Below are 25,264 nucleotides of genomic sequence, written 5' to 3'. Positions count from 1 at the left end.
CTCAATGTGGTTTTTACTTCTGAACAGAAATAATAATAATAATAATAATAATAATAATAATAATGGATGTGAGGGGGAAAGAGTACAGAGAGCCCCCACCCATCTTGAGGAGCAGCTCTTTCTCCAGCAGTAGCGTCAGCGGGGAGGGGGAAGAGTCCAGTGAGGAAGGAGGAAGAAGGGGACAGGGCTCTGGCAGCATAGGAGAGCCCCTGCTGCACGTGGGACAGGAAGAGAGAGAGGGGGAGAAGGAAAACACGGAAAGAAGACCCTTTTCCCCTCCGGTTCCGGAATTACGCAGGAGGAAACGCGGGAGGAGATTTGGGGTGCCCTGACTCTTATATTGGAAGAAAACGCGGGAAGCGCCATTCCAGGGTTCTGGGTCAGACTAAGAGGATGTATCCTGTATAACTCTAGCACTGTAAATAGCCTGCACTCAATAAAAGCATGAAAAGTCAAAGGTCTGGAGAGTCGTTACTCTAGAGTAGTCGCAACGCATCCTCTGTGACAATAATAATAATAATAATTTTATTATTTATACCCCGCCCATCTGGCTGGGTTTCCCCAGCCACTCTGGGTGGCTCCCAACAGAACACTAAAAACAGAATAAAACTTCAAACATTAAAAACTACCCTAAACACGTGTAAGATTGCCCTTTCGGACTTGTACCATCACCATTGCCTGCTCTATGAAACAGGAAAAAGAAAATGTTTTTCATAATGCAGAATGTGCCTTTAAAAAAGGATGAAAGTGAGGCACATTTGAAAATATTAGTGCTGGGGTCCTAAAGAATAAAATGTATAACCAAGTCCCATAGGTTATATCTCCAAATAAAAGTGCTTAGGATTCATCCCATTGCATAAACACTGCAAATGTAAGCATGTAGTTTTGAGAACTGTTCTCATTGGGAGAGGCACAGAAGACCAGTAAAAGAAAGCTGGGGACAGAATCCATGATGCCTAACTGTGAGGAATGTGTTTTATTGGCCATTATGAAGATCAGGAATGACACTATAATTTTTAAGAGGGTACATAAGCTCTTGCCATACCCTTCAGCCTAAGCTGCATTGGTTTATGTTAGGATAAAGAGTCTTTGTTAGGCGTAGCTGGGACATTCACAGTGGTGGCGGGAAGGAAAAGGTTAAAATCTCCAGATTGAATGTTGGCCTTCAGCTATTACTGCTGCACCCTTCTGATCTCCTCCAATTGCTATTTTTTCTATACATATTTGGGTTCTTTGGTGGTCCAAAAGGTGGAGTATGTGTATGTGTGTGTGTGTGTGTGTGTGTGTGTGTGTGTGTGTATATATATATATATATATATATATATATATATATATATATATATTGGAGACCAGCTTCCTTATATAACTTCATAATGTTCCAAATGATACTAATGTTCTAAAGCAGATCCGATACAAGAGGTGCTTGAAACTCTGTGCAGTTTGGATCCCCCCCCCCCAAATAGAGGAACCATTCCAACTTTCCCTTTTTATCTTGGACCTCTGCTTTGGAAGCCAATAACAATTGTTCAAACATTCCCATTGGATTCCATCTCTGTTCACTGTTGGCTAATGTAGCTTTTTAATAGAATATGCCAAAAGAAGCTGGATGTGTCAATAGCACCATTCTCTTGATGATGTGTAATAAGGGGAAGAAGAATCAGAAGCTGCACTGCTAGAGACACTTGTGTGCATAATAAAATCTGTCACAATGAGACCTTTGTCTGTTAAACGAGCACAGACACAGATTTTCTTCCTCATGCACACCACTACTGCAGGGAACCAGTAGGGCATCATTAATGTCCTTTGAACATCATTTCTAAACTGGGCAAGAGCAATAGACATCTCCTTTCACATTCCTTTTGAGTTATTTTTTGCCTGCGCCTGTGAACTCCATGGGCCCCATTAAAATACATAGAATTCTAGAAAAGGAATGAGAGGGAGACAAAACAATTTATTGACTCAGCACAAAAGCAATATGAAAGCAATGAAGTGGGGGAGGGAAATAGGCTGTGACAAAACTTATAGATGCATAAAAGCTCAGATTTTTGTGTGTAGGCATATATTATTGTAGAAGCAATAATATTTATGATGTGATGTTTATTTATTTATAATTGTTATTTAAAATATATCTAGTTGCAACAGCCCACTTGCACAATTGCCATTCCAATAATGTCAGAATAGTGTCATCCTTCTTGTTGTTGTTGTTTAGTTGTGTCTGACTCTTCGTGACCCCATGGACCAGAACACGTCTTCCACTCACATGGCCAGCTCTAGGGGTAGGCTGGGTGGCACGGGGCGCCAGGGTGCCGGGCCGGCAGGGGGGGCGGGGGGGCGCCGGAGCGATCTCCGCACCACGGCGCCCGGGCGCCCGACATGCTTGAGACGTCCCTGTCCACTCCCTCCTGCAGTTTGGTCAGACTCATGTTAGTAGCTTCGAGAACACTGTCCAACCATCTCGTCCTCTGTCGTCCCCTCCTCCTTGTGCCCTCAATCTTTCCCAACATCAGGGTCTTTTCCAGGGAGTCTTCTCTTCTCATGAGTGTCATTCTTAGTGTGGAGCAACAGCCAAACCCAGGGGGTTCCGTCTGCTTACAAATCTATTGTGAAACTCCTAGCACAACTGCTATAATTATACACGGTTAACAGTTAATCTTGTGTAATACTGATAGTCTTAAATCCATTATAGTTTAATTACTTTTTAACTACAATCTTTTATATGCTTTTAGCTATCCGTATTTTATCCATGATGTTTTAATTTTCTGAGCCCCAGTCTTGGGAGCATGGTGGGATATCAGTCAATAAATAATAGTAACACAGCAGCTCTCATTCAGTTTATTCATTCATTCTGGAGTCAACTGCTGCTTCCCAGGTAAGAATCACATTCTTTGTGTGTGCTGGATAATCCCTCCCCTTACCTGGCTAATCCCCTGGCAACATCTCCCCTGGCAAGATTGGCCGATTGGCTGAGGTAGGTGGAGACCCCAGGTATCCAGGCAGTCCGAACTACCAGGGGCTGCTCTGGGATCTAGGGGGCTGGCACGACCGTGCAAAAGTCGCCCCCCATTTGATGTGGGGAGTGGTCATTGTATTACATAGGGTTATAGTTAAGACGCCTGATATTTGAAGGCCCCAATGGCTTGCCTAATAATTTTATTTGTATCTTTCCTTCTTCAGTTTGTTCTATAGTTCCCTCAGCTATTTCTCCTCAAGCACACTTCATGTCCATAAAGAAGCCTGCTACATGCTTGCAAAGCTCTGAGCCAAAGTGCGATTCCATGGCAATCACCTTCAGTTCCTTTCCCATGTACCTGCCTGCGTTCTTCACTTTGGACAATTGTTTTTTCATCTTAACTGTATTCTTCAGAGTGACGTTGCTGCTCTGCTAGTGCAAACATTCTGCTTGGGCAAAGGAAGTTTCATCTTCCCACTCTGGCCCTCTTGTTGTGGATGAAAAACTCGGATCATTCATATATGCTCTTTGCTCCCCAGAGTGCTACAAAGTTATAAAGCAGGCAAGAGTGGCAATCAGGGCTGTAGCTAGGGGGTGGTGAGGATGGCCCCCGCCAGGGACGCAAGCAATGTGGTGCAAAATCGGCTAAAAATATGTCCATAAATATGTCTATAAATTAGAGCTAATTTGTCCTGGCTTGGGGGCACAATCTGGACGGTTCTGCCAGGGGCGCAAGATCACCTAGCTATGGCTCTGGTGGCAATGCACAGCATGTCTAAGTAGGCCAAGTTGTTGATCCAACAAACAACAGGCCCCCCCAGCAATCTGAACTGGGTAAGTAAATGGGCACTCCTTTGGGAATGCTGAACTTGACCTGTCTGTTTGCACCTGCGCTGGCATCTCTGTGACCTGGGCGATGGTGGAGGAGGCATTAGGAATACCTCTGGAGCAGACTGAGTGGCAGCCTCCTCTTTGGAGGCTGAGCTGGGGATGAGTTCTGCTGGCTCTGGAGGGAGATCCAATTCAAGAGGTGAATTTGGCCCAAAAGTTGGAGTGAAGCAGATACTGTACACTAGGGTGGCTGAGGAGGAAGTGGAATGGTGTAAAGGGAGGAGAAGATCCTCCTGCCAGGGTGACTCCTCGGGATCCCAGGACCTGATGTGTCCAGTCCCAGCTTGCTGGGCTCTTCCCTAAGATCATCCATGTGCAAATGCTCCCACCCCTTGTCCTGGTCTGGCCAGCCCCTCCATGACATCTCCTTAGGACCCATGGCATAGCTGCACACAGTCAATCAATCTGCTCCACAGCACTGATAAACACTCTGGATTTTTAGGCTTTATGGGGAGCGGAGAGGAAGGGGAAGTTCTGCTGTGCAAGCAGAACCTCAGAACTAATCGATAACAAGGTAAAAGACTCATAGGGAGCCTTGTTTAGACACACATTTAAGTTTCCCCCCCTTTCAAGCATGGTTTGTTTGCATCGTTCGGTCAAGGGAAATTTCCATCTGTGCTGTGGCAGTGCTATTTATTTTATTCAGTTAAGAGAATTAATCAGTTACAAGCAATTAATCAGAAGTTAATGGACTAAAAAAAACCCTTTAATTGAACAAGCTTGGCTGTTTTATTTACCTCTACAGGACTTTCAGTTGCATTTTTTTCAACCAGCATTTACGTGTCCTATCGTATTGCATGCAGCTTCAGCCATAAATAAAAGAAATAGAAACTGAAAGCAGAAAAAAGGTGCTTGCACTTTCTGGCTTGTGAAGGATAAGTAAAGGAAATGAATGCATTCATCAAGAGAGAAAAGGCAGGGGGGAGGGAACATGCACAAATCCTTGCTTCGTCTCAGCAGCCACCAGCTGCGCCAATTCTGCTTAGGATAATTCTGAAGCAAACTGTACAGGTTGCTTGGTGAGCTTGTTTGCATGTAAATGCCTGGAAACATTTTCCTACTCTCAGTTATTTCCTAACAGAACTAGATCTGAGCTCTGAGCACAAACCAAAAAGGTTGGACATACAAGATGAAGATGAAGCAGAAGATGAAGCAGCCACACAATACCATGTAAGTTATTGCAGTAAATAAAAACCAACCTTTCCCATCCAGGTGATGAGTTTGCTCTCTTTACAGCCAGCTTTGTTGCTTACACATACACTTTGTTGCTTTCTTCTCCAACTGAGGCTTGGTTTATGGGCCTTTCTCATTTTATGACTCCCCAAGCAAGATTATAAGTAAAGGTTTCAGGAAATGCAGATGGTGGCTGAAAGTGATTAAAAACTAAATGAAATGAAATAAAATCCCTACTGTAGTTTTTCTCCTTTCGGGGCACTTCCAGAGCGTTGTCATATTTAGGCGATATTCGATCACATCCTGGCAAACTCAGTTGATTTGGAGGTCTTTCACAACAAACCTAGTTCCCAAAACGACTGAACTTTTTTCACAGTAAGGAAAGATGGGGACATGAACTGGAAAGTATGGGTGGGGTGGCTCTTGCTTTGATGCAACATCAGGTAACCTCCCCACCAACAAATCACAAATGGGAGGCTCTGAGAATGGGTACCATTCTAGCAATTACCCTTCTCAGGGGTTGCCGGGGGCAGCCCCCCACTCCCACCCCATGAAAGGAATGATAGGAAAACAATAGTGATGCAAAGGGTGGGGGTGGAAATCAACTTTTGGACTTGATTTCAAATATTCTGGAATCAAAGCCTCCCCGAAGGCTGCTTAAATTGGCGAGGCTTTACAGTACAGTGTTTCTTAAAACTAATTAAAAAACTAAAAAATTGTCCAGTAGCACCTTCGAGACCAACTAAGTTTGTTCTGGGTATAAGCTTTTATTTCGACTGTGTCAGACCAACACGGCTACCTACCTGAATCTTAAAACTAAGGAAGCTTAGGCAAAAGCAGATTTCACTGAGCAGCATATTCAGCTCGATATGTCCTAACATAGCCACTCTTGCAGAGATGACTGAGCAGGGCCTCCTCTGAAGGGGCCTTTGCCAGCCCAGCTTTCCTGCCCCCTTCAGGCATGTCCAAAGTCTGTCTTGGGGGCCTAATCTGACCTGCCGGTCGGTTTAATTAGGTCCTTGTGGCAGTTTATTTCCTGGGGTAAAATCCTAAAGAAAACCTCAACAACTTCAATCCTAAAACAAGCTCAACAACAACTTTGGCGTAAAATGAAAATAAAAGCTCAACAACTTCAAACTTCAATCCTAAAAAAAGGTCAACAACTTTGGTTGGCCCTTTGGTCGGCCCCCACGGCCCTTCACTTCATCAAATCTGGCCCTCTTTGAAAAAAGTTTGGACACAAATGATGCCTTTGAGAACATATCTGAGACATGTTAGGATAAGCAGCAGCAGTACTGTATTGCATAGCTCTGCTCCAGCTGTGGCATCACAGTGACTCTTACGGTGTAATGCTGGCAAGGAAAAAAAACCACACAGGCTTAATCCCCATCCTGCCTGTGTGCTCTGGAAATGGAGAGCTGGACAAAAGGATCAGGCCATTAATCCGATTTTAATAAATCAGGTCAGTTTAATCAAACCAACGGCCTTGCACTAGGTAAACTGCAAATGCTTCAGTTTCAGTGGCTTGGGAGCAGCAGCCACAGTTGACCATTGTGTAGCTTTAGTCACTCTTAAATTTGTTTCCGGTGTTTGGAAGAAGCCCCAAATAAAAGTGCATTGCACAGGCTGCTTGCACTTGTGAATGAGAGAGAGGGAGAGGGAGAGACGACAAGCAGTTGTGGTTAAGCCCAGCCATCCCTGCATATAGCTTGTTTCTTTAACGTGCCGTGTCTTGACCTTCCCTGAGAATTTCAGCGGTGAGGCTGGACTGCAGAATCTCTGTAGCTGGCACAGCATACAAGCCAATGCAGCTGCAGGAAGAGAGGTTCCCTGGGCACTTCTGTTCCTTTGCCAGTGATTCATTTCTGGCAAACACTGATGCAGAGCATATGCAGTGAGAGAAAGGGGGAGGGCGAGGGGAGGGGAGGGGAAGAGCCGAGCGGAGAAACAGCATTTCCAAAGCTGTTGTGAAATTTCCATGCATTTGGAAGTTGACCAAAGAGAGGACAAATCCAGGCAGACAAACTTCTGCCTGCATGATGATCCTGACTCTGCCTTGTAGGGCATGAAGGGAACTTGAACTATTCAGCAAACTGTATTAAAAACAACCAAATCTAGATCAATTGATGTTCAAATAAGTGTGACACCCTCCCGTTTTTAAACCTATTGATTAACAAACCCATCCTCTTGAGGGACTCGCAGGCCTGATTCACGCAAGCCACACTCACACCATACAATTAAGGACTACAATATCACTTTAGACACTCAGGGATTCCCCCAAAGCATTCTGGGAGCACCTCGTGCATTGGGCTGCAGGTAGTTCTAAGCCCAAAATATAGAGGAGCTTTTTTTTAACCATGTAGTTTAAAAGAATTTATACAGAGTATAGGAGAAATACAATAACCTGCTTGAAAGGAAAACACCTTTTTATGGCTCTCACCCACAGAAGCAATTTCTTTGAAAAGATTGACTATGGACCGACGTTGGGCAACATACAGAGACTTTTTGGACTCTTCAGAGCAAGAGGTAAAATGGAAGAAATTAGAAGATGTTAGCAATACAGTAGCAGATTGCTACGGCAATTCTCTGTTCTACGGAGATTGTTCTCTGATTGTCAGAGATTGGTCTCTGTAGAGCAGAAGCAGCAATTTCCCTCCCATCACAGAGCTGGGGTGGCCAGAGGATATGTCTGTTTGTGTACAATTGCACATGTCTGCCCATGTGTGTGTATGTGAAAATGAGAAAGGTGGGTGTGGGGTGACCATGCCAAGTTTGATGATGCCCATTTTAACTTTGGGCATGCCATCTGCTAGCATATGGCCTTGGAAGGTTGGTGAGCAATGAACACAGACTGTGGGCCAAAAGAAGATACCCACCCCTGCCTGCGATAAACTCCTACTGGAATTTAATGAGCTGAATGGGAAAACAAACTGGATGAAGGGATTAAATAAAAATATACAGATGATTCCAAGGCAATATTTTATCACCAGTTGCTATCTACACAAGATGCTACGTGTCACAGTTTGCTTGAGGCAAGTGAGACAAAGTGAATCAGGATGATGATGCCTAATAAGAAACCCAACACGTGCCAGAGAGTTCAAATTGTGAACAGTCATTTGCAATCTTAAAAAGGCTTTATTTGCTCCACTTTCGAGTGCCTCTCTGCTTTTCAGCTAAAAATCTCACCGCTCCCTCTGCATAGCTCAATGGAAATAAGGAAAGCATATAAATATGAATGGGACCAAGTCTTTCAATAAACTTGTTTTTCAGTGGTGTGGCTGAAAGGATGAAGGAGAGAGGTATGCTCATAAATCAAGTAACACGAATAGGTTTTTCTATGCTGCTCTTGATCTGTCAAAAAGTGGAAAGCTGGCAACAATTTATCAAATTCTTTCCTTTGGTATTGACCTTTGGCCAATACTCTCCAGGGGCTCAACAATTCATGTTTCAATCCAGGGCCACACAGCCGGAGAGTCGATTTCCTATCTTTCCCTCCACCACACAAATCTAGTATTCATGAGCCGGAAGGCAGTTTCCCCTCTAGCTGGTGAAAGAAGGTCTGAAGCTAATAACCTTTTCCTTTTCCAGTTTCCTTTTGGGGAACAGGACTCAGTTGTCACATTGTGTTATCATGGTCTCAGTCCAGATTAATGCAAAGTGTGCTCCTCACTACTCTGCTTCTGTAACGGAGAGGAAAAGGCGAAATAATGAATGGACAAATGAACATGACAATGTCATCCATCTGAAATATTGTGAGGGAGCTGACTCAAACCAACCTGGTATGATAACTCAGTCTAATGGTGTACGTAGTAAGAATAATGAATTGCTGTCATAAGCGTATGCAAGCAGCCAAACTGCCTCTGAATGTATCACTCCTCGATACCTTGAAGACAGAAAACAAATAATCTAACCAGGATGGCAGTAAATCATTTCGTAGTCCGGCCCTGCCAAATATGGGAATTAAGGCTGCGTGTTAATGGCAAGGTTTGCATGCCCCAGATGCAGCCTGCAAAAACTCCCCCTGGAACCTTAAAAAAAGGTGGTGTAAGTATGGAAAGAAGCAATGTCCCCGCAGGCACATCATTTGCACATCCCAAATTTGGCTTCCTTACAGCGCTGAGCTTGCCCTTGGTTGGAAATGCCAGCTTTCTGAGCAAATAAAAGCCAGAGCATCGCTCATTAATAGCAACCTGCAAAAATGCTGGAGCAGAGAAAGGAAGATGAACCGGGGAGGGGGAGAGAGAGAAATGGGTGAGTTTGTATTCTGTCTCAGAGGCAAAATATGGTAGCTGTATGTAGTAGTAAATATCAATGGTTCTCCCTGGGGATTCCTCAAGGATTTTAGTTGGCTGCTTTCCTCATCACTTTAAACCTCAGTTTTTGCAATGAGACTGGGCATAGCACAGTGGAATCCATATGGCATGGACTCCCAGACCACCATGTGCTACACAGGAAAGACTTTTGCAGCTTGCCCAAAGGGTAGTGGCTACTTTTGCATGCATGAGAACAACTCACTTCATATGCAGCAACCACAGACTAAAAGCCCCATGAGGATATATCATGGCTCGGTGGTAGAGCCAATGCTTTGCATACAGAAGATCTCAGCTCCAATCTCGGATTCAAAGGCTCAGGGGTAAAGATGGGGGAATCTGTCCATTTTGGTTCCTCCCCTTTCCAATGCTAAAAGTTGAGTTCTCCACATTTCCACATCAGTTTGCAATTTATTACAAAAATAAAAAAATAGTCCTCATGAAAATTCATAAGCATTGCAGTGCAAAGTTCTATTATACACAGGTTTGCATTTTTGAATGTGAACATTTCGTATGTCTAATATACATTTTTTCAAAGTAATTTTCCCCAATACAATGCATTTTGTATGTTATTTCCACCAATAGATGCATTTCATGTATACTTTACCCATCCATATGCATTTTGTATACATTACTTGGTTTACTAGGCTGGAGAAATGCATTACACAACTGTACCTAGCCATCTTTAAATGCAATGTGAATCAAATTTCTTTCCCTGTCCCTATGTAAGGAACAGGTGATGGGAAAGACCTCTGCCTAATAGGCTTGAGAATCACAGCCACCTAGGGTAGAGTGGACAATACTGGGTTAAATGTTCCATATAATGCACATTATCTTTGACCAAAATCCACATATGTGAACACATCCAGGACCTTTGTAATAAGAAGCGTGATGATGCAAGAGGAATCAGGAAGGCTTTATGTGAAAGTTGTGACAATTAGAAGGCAAACAGATTTCATGAAATTCCACTTACAGGGCATTCCCATCCCTATGCATAACTGAAGGAACTGCACATACTGAGAACTCCTCTATTGCAATGAATGCAGAAGCTCATATATGCAAGATCTCTGTGCATTTGGGGGCAATTACAACTACAGGCATCTGATGCAGCTAGAGGCAGATGCAGAGGCCATGCGATGAATTTGTGCCGGATGCTCTCAAGTGCTAATCTCAGACCCTGTGCCTGCTTGGAGACCCAAGCGTTAGGACAGCACCAGTGGTTTTGCTGGTTTACCACGTGGTTTCTCTCTCCAATTCTGCTTGGTTGTGAACTGATACATACCTGATGCACAGCTCCACACAGCAAACACAACTGTGGGGAGATAACAAGGATCACTTGCACTCTTGGCAAGGAGCTGTACTGGCGCCTCCCGCCCCCCTCCCCCCGAGGAAAAAAACACACTTTACTGCAATAGTTACATTAGAAATTGGGACATTTTATACGACCCAAGTACTTGAAGTATAATGGAATTTCTGTTTGTGGCCTTAGATCAGGCATAGGCAAACTCGGCCCGCCAGATGTTTTGGGAATGTAACTCCCATCATCCCTAGCTAACAGGACCAGTGGTCAGGGATGATGGGAGTTGTAGTCCCAAAACATCTGGAGTTTGCCTATGCCTGTACTAAACCATGGTGATCTCTGTGGGAATGTGCTGTAGGAATGCACCCAATCTTCTAAATAAGCAACATGCAGATGTGCCCTAAGAGAGGACTGTGACTCAAAAGTGCTTCAGAAACAGCAATGAACACGGCCCAAGCAAGCAAACAAGCAAATACAGGACTGCGTGACTGTTTTGGTTTGAGGCGGCAGTAGCAGCCACATATTGAAAGTAATTATTTCATTCTTCTTGGATCAGGTGAAGCCTCAGCGGGAATGCAGAGTCCAATTTTAAACTCCCTTCATTTTAAAGAACAAAGCTGAATGGCTGGAAAGTCTCCAGAGGGACGGAAACATATTAAGAAGGAAGGAACTGTAAAGGAACTTTGAAGGAACAAGGTATCATTCACCAAGATGGCAGTGGAACATTTTTTCAGCACCTGAATAATTTAGGTTGTGGCAGAAATATGAGAGGTGAAAACAATGTGTATAGTCCAGCAAACAATTAAGCACCAACGCCTCCAGAAATCCACAGTGAGTCTTGGCCTGATTTCACACGCGATGGATATTGCCTTATTCTACAACCCAGCTGCGAACATCCAATGGAGGGCAAGGCCTTCCAGTAACAATCAGGAGCACAGCTATCCCACTTTCAGCAGGAGGGCTGGCAAATGACTTATGGGAGAGAAATGCAATTTACCTGTCTGCACATTAAATAGTTGCGCCAGGGGTAAAACTGGCTTTCCTTTTTTATATTGCAGAAACTCTGGGTGATGTTTGGCAGTCAAAGCCAGCAAAACCCATGTCATCAAAGGGATGTGAGCATTAACCCCTCAGGAAAGGGGAGCAATATCGGGCATGGAAATGAAAAGCGGTTTTTATATTTTGATTGGACACTGGGTTTTCTGAATCCATTTTTTTTTCTCCCCAGGGATGCTCATAAACGTGCAATTTTGGCTGCTTCCATAAGCCCACAGGGCTCTGCAAAATGAAACTCACTCCAAAATATAATAGATCAGCCAGTTGGAAGATGCTGCAGTTAGTCTTGGTTGGAAGCAGTCTGTGCATTGAATCTTTGTATTTACTGCTGGGAATGCAAAATAAAATGAGAGGGACAAGTCATAAGATTTTCAACTGAACCCGAGTTAAAATAAAGCACCAATGAGTTTAGTTTCAAGCACAGTCACCTCTAGAGGTACGTAGCTATATATCTACATATACCATGCAACCTCCCAAAAGTTGTCAAAGTGCATACAAAAATTGATCAACATTTAAGGCTGCAATCCCACATACATGGGGATGGGAATATGTGATAGCCATTGGACATACTTCTGATAGGACTGAGATGGCCTGTAAACCCTCCAGGTGTTGTTGGGTTACAGTTTCCATCATCACCGGCCATTGGACCCTCATACTTATGAGACCGCCTCTCCTGGTGTGTCCCGCAGAGGGCCCTAAGGTCCGCAAATAATAACAGCCCAAGGGTCCCGGGCCCTAAAGAAGCCAGATTATCCTCCACCAGGGGCAGGGCCTTTTCAGTTATGGCACCGACCTGGTGGAATGCTCTGTCCCATGAGACTAGGGCTCTGCAGGATCTCCTTCCACAGGGCCTGTAAGACAGAGTTATTTCTCCTGGCCTTCAATTTAGCCTGACCCTCCATTCCTTTTTCCCTTCCCTTTTTCTATGAAGAAGCCTTTCTGGGTCCCCACATTCTAAATATTTCCCTGGTCTCCTTGCTGGCCATAGCCGGACTAACTTGGTCAGTTAGTCCTGGTGATGCTACATTTATGTTGTACTTTATGTTGTTTTTAAGTCGTTTTTAATCAATGTTTTATATTTTTTGTTAGCCGCCCTGGCTGAGACTGATGGAAGTTGGAAGGCCACAGGTTTCCTACCCCTTCTGTAAAACATATCAATTAAAGATTTCACCCTTTCAGCAGGATGTTTTCTTTCTGCTTTTATAAAATTCATGTAAAGGGCATCATTCTTATTTTTGGCTTTCCACAGTTTCTGATAACTCAAAAGTTAACAAAGTTCATATTAACAGAGCTGCAATCCAAGTGGGAATTGGGTGCTGTGGGTTGTATGAATGGAGTTCCACTTACACAACTGGACTTTCCCTTCCTCTCCTCTCCTTGCACAACCCCAGTACCTGTTTTGGAGGAATCACCAACCATCTGGAGCAGATTTTGTGGTTGCACAGGTTTTTTTTTTAGGGTAGAGCAGCGGGTGGCTGCTTTGCACAAGTGGAAGTCTGTTGCATGGTTGGAACAGCAGTATTGGATGCAATGGTGCTTCATCCCGTTTCCTTACCTTCAGTGGTCTAGTGTACTCCATGAGTACAGCTACCTGGTTCTCCTATCTGACATTTTCTCAAGGCATGGAGGTCAGGGAAATGGAATTAAAAGGATGGATGCAAAGCTGAGAGCAGGTTCAGTAGTGTAGCCTAAGGCTGGTCCTTCCATGAAGTAGAGTGAAATACCCACCTTGGGTGGCAAATTCTGAGGGACTTTGTTCCATCACCAATGCTTAAGTAAGAGTCAACTATCAGTCTAGTCAGATTCTGTGTACATATTTTCCTTTGCCTCAGGCAGCAAAATGGTCTTTGGTGAATCCCCAACTTCCCTTTAATCACATGGAAAAGGGATGTGGGTGGCACTGTGGTCTAAACCACTGAGCCTCTTGGGCTTGCTGATCGGAAGGTCGGTGGTTTGATAAGGTGAGCTCCTGCTGCTCTGTCCTAGCTCCTGCCAGCCTAGCAGTTCGAAAGCACACTGGTGCAAGTAGATAAATAGGTACCCCTGCAGCGGAAAGATAAACAGTGTTTCCATGCGCTCTAGCTTCCGTCACGGTTTTCTGTTGTGCCAGAAGCGGTTTAGTCATGCTGGTCACATGATCTGGAAAGCTGTCTGTGGACAAACACCAGCTCCCTCGGCCTGAAAGCGAGATGAGTGCCACAACCCCATAGTCACCTTTGACTGGACTTAACCATCCAGGGGTCCTTTACCTTACCTTTTTTACCTTTACCCTTAATCACATGGAACCCATTCATATACATAATGCACAAAGGGGGGGGGGTTATGTACCAGATCCAGAATTTTAACACAATTTCATTGAAGTAATGAGAGAAAATAAGAACATTGAGGGGGACCCTAAAAGGCTAACGGTTCATTAAAAGGCCTGTGACCTAGGCGCACAGACTGCCTGCTGAATATCAGAGACAGAAGCTATTCATTGGAATGCTGGAATGCCTAACAACTGCAAATCTCAATCCATTTTACATATATGGGTCAGTGATAACTCAATAAATTGTGCTGCAAATCTTAGGCAATCTTATTTAAAGGGAATTTATTTCTACTGATGTCAATGGATTCTACATGTATACATAGCTCACTATTACTATCAGCTGGTAGACGAAATCACCAGAGGGTAAGCACAATGACATTTCTGATCAAGAATGCTTCCAAATTTCATTTAAAATCACTAACTTTGTAGTGAATTTAGTGGCACAAGATTAATTTATTTTGGTGTATGTATAATCCCAGGATACAACGATGTTGAGGCTGGTTGAAATCAGCAGGATGGGAACTCGGGCAATTCTTTATGGAATGTAATTACTCTTGTAAAAAAGAAAAACATTTACTTCATTTCATGGGGAAAGGATTACTCTGCAGTCAATGCTGAACTATATAAACAAAGACTTGCTGCTACCCACATCATCATACTGAAAGTATTTCAAAAAACCTTGCAAATTTATGTTTGCACAATGAATAGAAATGCAATATCCAACCTGGGTTTTCAAGCAAATTGGGATAATGCCATAGATAATATTCTGCCTCTGGTTTTAAGAAAATGTTTCCATTCCTAATAAACCATCTCTGGGCAGTTTGTGTGTCCTGACAGATTTTGATCCTGCAACTCTTATACTTTCAGAAAATGTAAATGATGAATGTACAGCCCAATTATATTGAAGCAGCATGTGTCAAGAAAGAGAGAGAGAAAGAGAGAGAGAGAGAGAGAGAGAGAGAGAGAGAACCTGTTCCAGGAATACTGAACATAACACAGCCTTTCTTGGAGAGTGGAACTCTGCCAGAAATACATGCAGAACTTTCAAACATTTAAAGGGGCAGTGCATCACAGCCTCAGTTTCAACTGGAGAGCCATGATGTTACTAATTGCAGCACTAATTTAAAAAATCATGTTCTGTGCACAGAAACTCCTGAATAGGAAAGAAACAATTTATGCACAATCAAACCCATTATCTGATGCACACTATTTGCACTGCTCTGCCTAGTAATTAATTTAATTAGTGTTGACATACTAGGAATAAATTGTGCTGCTTACTTCATGTTCTATCAAGTAAACAGTAGACAGCAACTACTCTGGAAGGAGGCCCAGCGGTAGCATGTAAAACATCATAAACAAGTGACAATAAGCTTAAGTCGAATGCCGCATGGAAATGTATTGGGCATTATTTATGATGACGTTCAGTACTTAACTGGCTGTTGTGTTGATTCAGTTTATATTAGCTGTCTATGCAGCAATGCACCAATAGGCTGTGTAGGACTAAACCAGGCATCTCCAAACTGCGGCCCTCCAGATGTTTTGGCCTACAACTCCCATGATCCCTAGCTAACAGGACCAGTGGTCAGGGATGATGGGAATTGTATGTAGTCCAAAACATCTGGAGGGCTGAAGTTTGGGGATGCCTGGACTAAACTGTTCTCTTTATCCTCTTTTAGATTAATAGCACAATTCACTTTCAACTTAATTTTAAAGCCCTATTAAGGATACATTTCCAAGAGCTGCCCAAAGGGAAATTCAAGCCAGATGGATGAGTTTCTGATTTATGGAACATAAATATATATTTAGATTTCTTTTTTTATACTTAAGGTAAAGACCCATACAACCCAGACCATCATACTGGGGCTTAATGCTATCATAGTCTGATTCACCTGCTTACCCACTTTTACCGTATTAAGTGGTTTCTGTTGGTCAAATCGTATAGTCACATGGGGCCCTTCCAGACCTTACTTGTAGCTGTAGGTTTACATCTGTGTGCTAGTACTAGAAACACAATATGTCTATCCATCATGGGAAAGGGGAATAGCCTCACTGTGGGATTAAAGCAATATTTCTGTTTATTATTTGTTTTTCAATAAGGAGAGAAGTGCACTTCCTAGTTGGAGAGGTAAACAGCGTAGCTTTCAAAGCTTTTTTTAAAAGTCTTTTTTTGTACCCAGACAGCTTAATCATAGTACATTCCAATGTTGTTCCATATCTGGTAATGCAAGGGTTTTCATAAATTGCCCCCCTCATTGAATGGCTGAAGCCTGGTTTAGACACTGAAACAGACTAAGAAATGTGTGACATGGCATTTCTTCTGTATGTAAACACACATCATGGTTGAAGCAGCAGTATGATACATGATCATGTCTGTGGATTACCCACAAATTCACGGGATAGCCTTAAGATCTGCCTATCTCATAACCTATGCTTGGAGTCATTTTAGAGCAGAAATGGGAAACCTATAGCTCTCCAGATGTTATGGGACATCATCCCTCATCAGCCCCAGACAGCATGGTATGATGGGAGTTGTAGTTCAGCAACATCTAGAGGGTCACAGATTCCCTATCTCTATTTTAGAATACACTCTGTGGCTGTGACAGGATTGAAGGAGCAATATTTTCCCCACCATTGCCTGTAACCCTGTATTCCTTCCAATAGCATGTGAAGTGTTTTGAAACAGCAAAAATGCTGTCTCGTGACATGCCCAACATTTCATGCTTTTTGTGTATTTCACTGGGCTAATTCACTTTCAATTACTGTGTTCTGTATTATTATTATTTCTTTAATTTATATACCACCCTATACCCGGGGGGTACGTAGACCCATTCATAATGCCATGCAAAAATGTCTGACCTGCCAACTCCCCACGTCTGAAGAATTCTGCTTCTTGGGTTGTACCTAAGACCATTGGTTGGGACTGAGATTCTAATTTCCACAGCCACTGTGAAGATTTATAAAGATTTATTTATGAATATTTATTTATCCGTGGGATCCAGCTGAATTGGCCTGGAATACGTTGCTTCCTCCCACAGAGAGGAAGATCAGACAGGCAGCAGAGAGCATCTTTAATTTATCAATGGGCAGAAGCAAAGGAGCTCGTCCTGTCTAAAGAGCTGGATAAATAAGAAAGCCCTCCTCCTGTTGCTGCTCCTGTGGGTTCTTAATGAAGTCGAGCTGCTCAAATATTCACAGACTCAGATTTTATTTTATTATTAAAATAAAATAAAGGCAAGGAGGAACAAAGAGTTCTGGTATAACATCCTTCTGTGCCTGATGTTTGGAGTGCTTGTTCTTGCTGGTTCATGCATATCAAAGGAACTGACCACCAATGGGGAGCAGATAGGGTCCCCCCCTCCCTACAAAGGTCTATTCAATAATATATCTCCCTTTCCATATTCATTACAGAGAGACAGAGACTTTGCCCATGTGTTCATCAGCCTTTTCTGAACGTTCCCTGAATTAATTCTCTATTTTAGTGACTAGAAGGCATACTGAAGAGCTGGGGAAGCTTCTTCAGGGCTACATTCCCACCAGGCAAACATTACGGGTGGGGTGGGGAATGCCAGTGGTGGGAGGAGCTGGGGTAAAAGTGGGTGGGGCAACAAATAAAAACAATCCCTTTCTATAATAGGCTAGATTCCGTACACATACCTCTCTATGCTTCCCTCAGGCAAGCAAGGGGCATTGTGGGAGATCAAGGACATGGTCCAGCCAGGCAAAAGCACCCAAGAAGGGTGTGGAGCAGGGCTGATGAGGGGTGTGGCCTGGGGAGAGTCCTGAGGGCCAGATAGAGAAGCCCAGGAGGCCGCGTTCAGACCCCAGGTTGAATGCTAGGGAAGAATATGGGATAGTTTGAAGTAGGTGCTATGCATGCAAGATTCAGGTCATTTGTTTGGATTTTGAATCCAACAACCCACTAAGTTCTGGTTGCACTGCACCCATTGAGATCAATGGACATATGTCCACTGAATTCAATGAGATACAATTCTGTATCCAAATCAGGTCGGGTTGGGGCGCTGCCTGCAACTTCCTGTTCTGCCTGCTTCCCCACCTCTCCTTGCTATTCTTTAGGCCTGAGTTAACTCTGACATTGGCCATGGACACTGGCGTATGAAGAGGAGTGCACTGCCCCCAGCAGCGTGATCCCGGTGGGTTTCCATCGCAGCTGCCCCCCGCCCCACTGGGCGCACCGCCCCCATAGGCATGAAGCTCCGCCACTGGTCATGGAGTGAGGGAAACACTCCTTAATACAGTCGTACCTTGGAAGTCGAACTGCTTAGTTCCTGAATGTTTTGGCTCCTGAACATCGCAAACCTGGAAGTGACTGTTCTGGTTTGCGAACTATTTTCGGAAGCCGAACGTCCAACAGGGCTTCTGCAGCTTCCGATTGGCTGCAGGAGCTTCCTGCAGCCAATCAGAAGCCACACTTTGGTTTTTGAACATTTTGGAAATCGAATGGACTTCCAGAACGGATTTTTCATTAATGATTTTATTGTACACCACAATTATTATTTTAACGAGCTGGCAATTTTTAAAATGTTCTTATAAATAAATAAATTACTCCGCCAAGTAAAAAAGGTGGGAAGGCATTATTGCATCCTCCTTTTACTATAGAATGTTCCCCCCCCAAGGGGGGAGGTGCTATCAGGCATTTTAAAAACCTGATAGCAATCAGTGATGGGCAAACCCTTGAATTTGCCAGCTTCAGCTGAAACAGTGTCCTGCTTCTGTGCCCTTCTCACACCTTGACCCACAGCTTTTGCCCCAAAGGCCACCAGCACTGCAGTCTGCACAAAATATTCCAATATTGATTGTATCCCTCAGGCTCTCTTTTCTCTTCCTCCTCTTCTTATTCATTTCATTTCTATACCACTTTATATTTTTTAAGGGGGGGGGAATCTCAAAAGTGCTTCACAACCTACATTAAAACATTAAATAAAACAACTCAGTACAAAACATTACAGTAGAAAGTCAAATACAAAACTACATAATTCAATGCTACATAATTAACAGGAAACAAAAGATTGCAGAAGAAAGCATTACTAAAGGAAGTCAAATGCAAAATGCACATTTAAATTAGCTTTTCATTTTCAATAACTGTTTTTTTTAAATGATGGAATGTTGCATTTTGTTTTGTGTTTCATATAAAGAAGAACAAGAGCACTGCTTTTCTAAAGCACCCATGAAAGTTGCTTGAGGGCCAATTTGCGGAGGTGGAGCTTTATTTGTTTATTCATTTGAGTGCTTGTTTATTCTTCATCATAAGATCCCTTTGGGAAATTCTTATATAAAAAGCAATTATTGTTTTCAAATTAAAACAAAAGTGGTTGTATTCAGCCTTAGATGAGACTCCCTGAAATGAATGAACCTGCCAATTAATTTCAGTAGGTCTGCTTCCTGCAGCCAATCAGAAGCCACACTTTGGTTTTTGAACATTTTGGAAATCGAATGGACTTCCAGAACGGATTTTTCATTAATGATTTTATTGTACACCACAATTATTATTTTAACGAGCTGGCAGTTTTTAAAATGTTCTTATAAATAAATAAATTACTCCGCCAAGTAAAAAAGGTGGGAAGGCATTATTGCATCCTCCTTTTACTATAGAATGTTCCCCCCCCAAGGGGGGAGGTGCTATCAGGCATTTTAAAAACCTGATAGCAATCAGTGATGGGCAAACCCTTGAATTTGCCAGCTTCAGCTGAAACAGTGTCCTGCTTCTGTGCCCTTCTCACACCTTGACCCACAGCTTTTGCCCCAAAGGCCACCAGCACTGCAGTCTGCACAAAATATTCCAATATTGATTGTATCCCCCAGGCTCTCTTTTCTCTTCCTCCTCTTCTTATTCATTTCATTTCTATACCACTTTATATTTTTTAAGGGGGGGGGAATCTCAAAAGTGCTTCACAACCTACATTAAAACATTAAATAAAACAACTCAGTACAAAACATTACAGTAGAAAGTCAAATACAAAACTACATAATTCAATGCTACATAATTAACAGGAAACAAAAGATTGCAGAAGAAAGCATTACTAAAGGAAGTCAAATGCAAAATGCACATTTAAATTAGCTTTTCATTTTCAATAACTGTTTTTTTTAAATGATGGAATGTTGCATTTTGTTTTGTGTTTCATATAAAGAAGAACAAGAGCACTGCTTTTCTAAAGCACCCATGAAAGTTGCTTGAGGGCCAATTTGCGGAGGTGGAGCTTTATTTGTTTATTCATTTGAGTGCTTGTTTATTCTTCATCATAAGATCCCTTTGGGAAATTCTTATACAAAAAGCAATTATTGTTTTCAAATTAAAACAAAAGTGGTTGTATTCAGCCTTAGATGAGACTCCCTGAAATGAATGAACCTGCCAATTAATTTCAGTAGGTCTGCTATCAGCACGACTAGCACTGGAGACAACCAAATGACGCAAACCTCGCTATTCATGAGTACTGTGAGGGCAACAGAAGGCAGAAGGTGGTTCTAGCTTCTGCCACCCCACTTTGCGCCTCTTTTTACACCTACTTTGCACCTCCAGCATCACTTTTCAGAAAGAAGCCTATCTGAGTGAGCTGTGCTGTCAATATCCTGTGAGAGAAGAGGACCCCTCCTTTAATTTACTACATCATGCACAGCACATATGTTTGCATATGGTCACCGATTTGTGCCAATAACTAACAGGACATCAAAATATGAAACATACAGGAAAATGGTATGCATCTGTGTTTGGCCAGGGGCCATGAATGTGGTAGGATTTGAGGTGCCCCTCCTACCAGGTCCCATGGAAAGCTCACCCATTATGTTCAATGATGGTCAAATAAACGTGAAGCTCGCTGAGGGGGAGTGGTTATACGGTGGTGCCCGAGAAAAATGTCACCACTTAACATTAGAGAGAAATGTTAGATGGTAAGGAAGAGAGGCAAAGAGCTTCAGAGACAGTCCTCCTGGACTAGAAGGAACAGATTACATCCACAGGGTGGGATGGTAGTAAGGGTGACGTTTCAGGGCAAAGGATAATGTCACCGAAGAGAGTTCACTGCAGCAATTGCCATGATTAGCACAGCAGGAGAAACACAGGCAGCAAACCTTGGCTCTGTCTATTTTAATCCATTGATTCTGCCAAGTGGCATCTTGTTCCACCACTCAGGGACACAGTGATTGCAGCTTGGTGTTATCCAGAAATCAAGAGATTAAAGGACAGCAGCTTCTGCAGCTTCTCCACTGGCAAGGAAGGCATGCTCTCTCTCCGACTCCCATCTGTTCTATTATTACCAAGCAAATCTATGTCAGATGTGAACAGTGAAAAGGGAACACGTGCTGCTTCTCCAGTGCCTCAATAGTTCCAAGTGAAAGATACCAGCTTACTTTATTGTACAACAGGGCCAGTTCCCCCCCCCTTAAAGGGAGGCTATTTAAGTGTTTTTTCTTTGTAATACCAATAACAAGAATGTTAGACGTTCCAGTGCTCAGCCCAGGTTTTATATAACCCCCTCCCCTGAACATATCATTTACCATGTCTAAATAGCCTTAGTAATGCCAATAATGTCAGCATTATATGTTTTATGTTAACATTGCACCTCAGGGTGTCTGGATGAAAAGCGGGTCCTCGCAAAGTGTAGCTCAGGGGTCGGCAAGGTTTATCTTGCCTGGGCCGGATTGCTCCTGCAGAGATCCCTCTGTGGGCCAGATCGTGCATGGATGCGTGCGTGCGAGCACCCACGCCTGTGATTTTCTGCGTCTGTGCAGCCGTGATTTCTGGCGCTGCAGAAGCGAGTCCCCGCACTGCGCTGCGCCAGTTTAGCACAACATGTGAGCGGGCAGCTCGTGGGCTAGTCAAATGACCTCCACGGGCCACTTCCGGGCCATCGGCCTTAGGTTGCTGACCCCTGGTGTAGCTCCACAAAATAAAGTTGTGACCATGACACTTTTATACGGAATTGGCCCTCGTTTTCTGTCATGCTGTTCCTGTTCAGACCAAGTTGAAGAAGAAGAAGAAGAAGAGGAGGAGGAGGAGGAGGAGATGGAGGTGGTGATGGTGGAGGAGGAGTTTGGATTTGATATCCTGCTTTATCACTACCTGAAGGAGTCTCAAAGCGACTAACATTTTCCTTTCCCTTCCTCCCCTACAACAAACACTCTGTGAGGTGAGTGGGGCTGAGAGACTTCAAAAAAGTGTGGCTAGCCCAAGGTCACCCAGCAGCTGCATCTGGAGGAGTGGAGACGCGAACCCGGTTCACCAGATTACGAGTCTACCGATGTTAACCACCACGCCACACTGGCTCTCACAAGCTGGCCTTGGAGTGTGCAGAAAATCAGTGTGATGTGAGTTCAAATCCATGGTCCATTTCAGTGATGGTAAACAACTCCAGATCACAGGATTCAGCGAATTTGATTTGCACATTAACACTTGCTCTTTCGGTACTCCCTCCATGCCAATCCAATACCTTCTATAGACAATGTTAATCAGGGCTGGCATGAACACTCACAGCAACCTTGGGCAGCCTACAGCTGCACTGGCCTTGGTCCCACCTGTTCTCCTACCCATTGACTTATCTGGCAACAGTAGCTAGGTCTGGAAAGCTTCTCACGATGTTAAATTTCTCACAGTGCTCTAGTGCTACAGATAAACTCATGAAGGAGCAAGTGGAGCAGATGGGAGTGGGGAGAACCAGCAGAGGAGTCCTGACAGGAAAAGAACCTCCACAAACCAGGGGGCTCCATCAGATACCACTTTGCCTTGGACCTCCCAAACATCACTGTTTCTCTAGTTAATAAAGAAACAGCACATTTTATCACCTGCAACCATCCATGAATTCTTCCTCAGACTTGGCCTCCATTTCACCCCTGCTCAGACTACATGTACCTAAAAAAAAATATTTAGTCTTTGGATGTCAGAAATGCATTGCTCGAGTTGCCATGACAGCCTGTTATTTGATCGTCGTTAAGGAATCTCTGCATACAATGCATAATTCTCAATATGATATTTGGATGTGAATGAGTTACCAGCACTATGAAGATCTGTTTATGATTGTTTTAATTGAAATTGCATCAGGAGAACATATTCATGGCTAATGCTAGCAGAAATGGGCACATGTAAAAAGCCAGTTTAGTCTATTGACTGATTTAGACTTGGAGTCAAATTATAAATATTACGAATGATGATTATGCGCAATTTTGTTCATGGCACTGAAACCTTAAAATATATATTTATTTTTTGCAGTAGAAAAACTACCTAATCCACATGGTAGGTTGCCTCACAAGAATGGTTTGTTCTATGAAGATAACCACCACAGAGTTATTTATAATACATTTCTGCGCATGTCTACTCAGAAGTAAGCCTCATTGAGTTCAGTGGGACTTACTCCGTTACAAAGCATATAAGATTACGGCCTTAAGGAGTCACATGGCAACCATTTTGTGTTCACCAGCATTCACTTTCAGCTGGCACCTTTTAGCACAACTGAATTATTGCAGTTCTTCTGTGAGCTACATGCAGAGTTGCAATTGACTTCCCCATATTTTGGGGAAGAGAAGTCTCTCTCTGCCTCTTGCTGTATTACATCCACACAGGCATCAGACCACTGACAATGTGCTGATGTTAGAAGTATATTGATTTGTAAATTCACGTTTTACATTTTAGGTAAAATCTTTTTTAAAAAATGCTGCTCAGGTAGCACTGGCTAGAAGGGTGTGCTGAAATGCAGAGGTATAGCAATGGTCTGTGCTTTTTTTCTAGAAAATAAGGTACAGGAATGTGTTGGGGAACAGACCTTTGTACTAGTACTACTGGTGACTTCCCATATATGTGGGGGTTCCATTCCAGAACCATGCATAATCATGTATAATGGGGGAAACATAGGTGCCAAGTTCCAGATTGAAAAATCCGGGATCAGCAGTGCTGCAGCACTGGAAGTCGCTTCTACGTACTTCCGGACATGCGTAGAAGCGACTTCTGATGCCGCTGTGCCCATTTCCAAAATGTCTGCAGCGCCAGAAGTCGCTTCTACGCATGTCCGGAAGTGCGTAGAAGTGACTTCCGGTGCCGGCGTGGCACCAGAAGAACATGGCAGCTCCGTAGTCCGGGGGAATATGGGGTATTTTGCCATTCAGGACACCTGCGGGAAATGGTAAGAGAATACGGGGGTTTCCTGGGGAAAATGGGGTACTTGGCAGCTATGGGGGGAAACCCTGGAGCACCCTGGTGGCTCAAAGAGAAGCTCCACCCCAGAGCCCCAAGAAGTCCCAAAGAAGCCTCGCTGGACCAGCAAAGCTGATATGCAGGGAGGCTTCTTCCCATGCGTCAGCTCTGCTGGGGTCCCATGAGCCAGAGGCACAGCAGGGCTAGAGGTTCTAGAACTCGGTTCTGGAGCATTCCAGTTCAAAAAACAAACAAACAAAAAAGCCCTAGGCAATAGTCCTTCTCAGGCAGCTGTGCCTACATACTGTACCTGTGGAGACTGTGCTATGAATCTTATTTCCTCACAAGCCTGATTTCCTGAGCTATGAAAAGAAATGGAAGTACCATTGGGAAGACACAGGAAACCTGCAATGTGATGATGATTTTGTAACATAGAGGTCTATATCTATATATTCTATCTATATATATATATGAATGAAGAGCATCAATTCCAGGGTAAACACCTAGAGTGGATGCACCCTTAGTTTTCCAGCCTGAACTAGTTCACTTGAGGCAGGTGAGTAAGAGGGATCAGAATCAAGCCCAGCAGCCTTTCCTTTTCAACCAAATGGTTTCCTGTGCCTCAGGGTGGCTATTCCTCCAGAAGGCACTTCCCTAGAAAGGGAACCACAGAGCCTCCAGATTAGCCTAGTATCTGTGTCAGGCTGACATTGTGTCACATTCTGTCTCCGGGAGTTCTCAAAAATAGCTCTCTTTCTTTCAAATGATGTTGCATAACAGCCTCCCTATCTAGCAAATCATGCCTCCTTGTTCCAGGGGTGAATGCCCATGAGTGAGTGCTCTCTATGCATTTGTGTTAGGGAAATGACACTCTCTGAAATCTACCTTCAGACAGAAGCACCTGCTTCCATAACTAGGACCTCGGGGAATCACTGTGTAACAAAATCCAAGATTAGCTGGTGATGTGGTGCTAGCTTTCACAAGGCAGATGTGAAGTGAGATACCAAGGCAGGTTCATTTTCTCAGATGCCCCTGAAATGAATTGCTTTTCTGATATAGCTCTGAAGAGGAAATTCATATTTAATTATTTTGTTGTTTTGCTGTCTTATAACCTACCTACCTATTTCTCTCTTTTTAATAA

Source organism: Zootoca vivipara, chromosome 2 (assembly GCF_965207765.1).
Source record: "Zootoca vivipara chromosome 2, rZooViv2.hap1.1, whole genome shotgun sequence".
NCBI classification, from domain to species: Eukaryota; Metazoa; Chordata; class Lepidosauria; order Squamata; family Lacertidae; genus Zootoca; species Zootoca vivipara.
The sequence above is the reverse complement of the archived record's forward strand: the minus strand, read 5'-3'. Positions refer to the sequence as shown.